Source organism: Octopus bimaculoides, chromosome 6 (genome assembly GCF_001194135.2).
Source record: "Octopus bimaculoides isolate UCB-OBI-ISO-001 chromosome 6, ASM119413v2, whole genome shotgun sequence".
Taxonomy (NCBI): Eukaryota; Metazoa; Mollusca; class Cephalopoda; order Octopoda; family Octopodidae; genus Octopus; species Octopus bimaculoides.
This window is the reverse complement of record NC_068986.1, coordinates 87442722-87445348: the sequence shown is the minus strand read 5'-3', so window position 1 is coordinate 87445348 and position 2627 is coordinate 87442722.

The following is a 2627-nucleotide window of genomic DNA, read 5'->3' as shown; positions in this document are numbered from 1 at the left end:
TATATATATATATATATATATATCAGACTTTGTTCTTTTAGTTGATTGATAGACACAGCAAAAGCAAAAGATCACTCTATACATTTGAGAATATGTGTGTGTGTGAGAAATCGCGAATAAATTCGTTAGGTATCTTTAAACGATTAGGTTGTGCCCGCAGTAGTTTATATACGTTCTTCTGTGGTGTATCTGTAGTTCTATTATGCTTTATGAGTTCAACATTACATCTCCAAGCGTTATTACATCCACTTGAGCACAAAAATGTGTACTAGTACACTCGCACATACACATACATATTGCTTTATTGGTCGAATCATGAAAACGTTGGAAAATCCCGTTGACATTACTTTCGATCAAAACGGAGGTCTAGAAAATAAGAACCATATAAGTTACGTCCCCTTTTCAAAGCAATCTGGCCATCATTTGTTGGTTATCTCTGATCATGCAAAGGTCAAACAGTTGACTGTATTTATCTATTTATCTTCACCAGTGGATGTATAAATAAATAGTAAAATAGCATGTGTGCGTATGTGTGTGTGTAGAGAGAGAGAGAGAGAAAGAGAAGAGGTGAATGACAGGCAGATTTCTATGCCTATGTGTGTATGGGTGTGTGTAAGTGCGTATTTGTGTATGTGTATGAGATAATATATCGTAAGAGATATGTCCTTAGCTGTGACAAGAATAAGCCTGCATAAAACAATTGGATAAAAGTAACTGTTGAGCTTCCGGGCTAATAACTCTTTCCTCTATAAATCAAAGCGGCCATTTTGTCGATGTAAGTATTTTTCCTCACCACCACAAATGACCGTCTGTTATCGTTGTTACTGTTCTTGTTGTTAGTATTATTCTTGCTGTTGTTATTGTTAATGTCACCGTTGTTACGGCTTTTGTTCCAATGCTTGGTTAACGATAACGAAAAACGTTCGTTGGTTTTGCCGTCAGTTTCTGCAATATTGTCTAGTTCTTTAATTGCAGCAGTCGTAGTCTTTGTTGTCGTTGTTGTTGTTGTTGTTGTTGTTGTTGCTGTTGCTGCTGCTGCTGCTGTTGCTGTTGTTGTTCTTTTCTTAGTTGTTGTTGTTGTTCTTCTTTTTGTACTACTAGCAGTTAGCAGCCATGCTGCTGGTGATGCTGGAGAATGTGTGAAAGTGGAGCTTACGAGATAACATTATTAGAAGAGTAAAACGTATGAACCAACATTCCCGCCACCTACTACTACTACTACTACTACTACTACTACTACTACTACTACTATTTTGCATTTTGAAAGGGTATTCCTACCCAGTCTGGCTATTGAAAGATGCCTACAATACTGCTATTATCCTATTTGGCGAAAATCTACCCATATAGTCATCACAATGTTTCTTATATACGCCTAATTTAGTATGTGAGATGGGTGGACACATGCATGTGTATGTGTGCATATATTATATATATATATGCCCACATACACCTACATACAATGTGAGAGATGGGGAAAGATGTGAGCGTGTATCTCTGCAAATTTAGCAGACAGCTGTTGCAAGACTTTTCTGTGTGTGTGTGTGTGTACATACTCAGTTACTTCCCAAGCACATACGCACGTGCGACCACACACACCACACATACACACACACGCAAACACGCACACACATGGACACACGCGTGTGTAGATACACATGTACATAAGTAGTACAATTATAAGTATAAAGTCATACATACACTCATACGCAAAACTGAACAAGCGAAAGTTTATTCTTTATATGAAGTGTAAATGGAGATTATTGAATGAGTTTCCCATGTATGTATATATATATATATATGCGTGTGTGTGCGTATGTATAATTGCTATATATTTTATAAATAACTACTGTAGAATGAAAGATAATAAGTAAAGAGCAATAGAAAAACGAAATTAATCTTAATGATAAATAGCAAATGTTAGTTGAGTTAAAGTTAGGTGGAAACATCTCATCAGAAAGTGTTTGAGACTGTTCCATTTATGACAGGACGCAGAAATCATGCGCCAACATATTCTACTAGTATTTACAATAATGTATATTGTGTACAGAAGCGTTTATAAATTGGTTCAAATTTAGTAAATCTGTTCCTTTCACTGTCTGTTTTATTATTTATTATTTATTTTCACTCTTGTTTTGTATACTTTGACTTCTTTACCTTCTGTCTATCTTACCTTTTATATTTTGCTTTCCGCTCTCTATGTGTCCACCAAAGCAACGGTTTTACTATTTAACCATTGTATGGTAAAGCGAAGAAAGATTAGTTCATTCACTTTAAGTCGGCCAGCTTGCAACATCGTTAGTACGCAGGGCAAATAGCTTAGCCTTATTTCGTCCGGCTTCACATTCTGAGTTAAAATTCCACCGAGATCGACTTCGCCTTTCATCCTTTCGGGGTCGATAGAATAATTACTATTTGAGCACTGTGCCCGATGTAATCCATTAACTCGCTCCCTCGAAATAACTGACCTTCTACTGAAATTTTCAAATAAATATACTTGTTCACTCAGTTATATATATATATGGCCGAAATAGGATTAATGTAATATAAAGCTGAAGCAAATTAACGCCAAATATACAGTGCGTATGTTTTTATTGGCTAAACTGGCAATATGACCATCCCCAAGTACA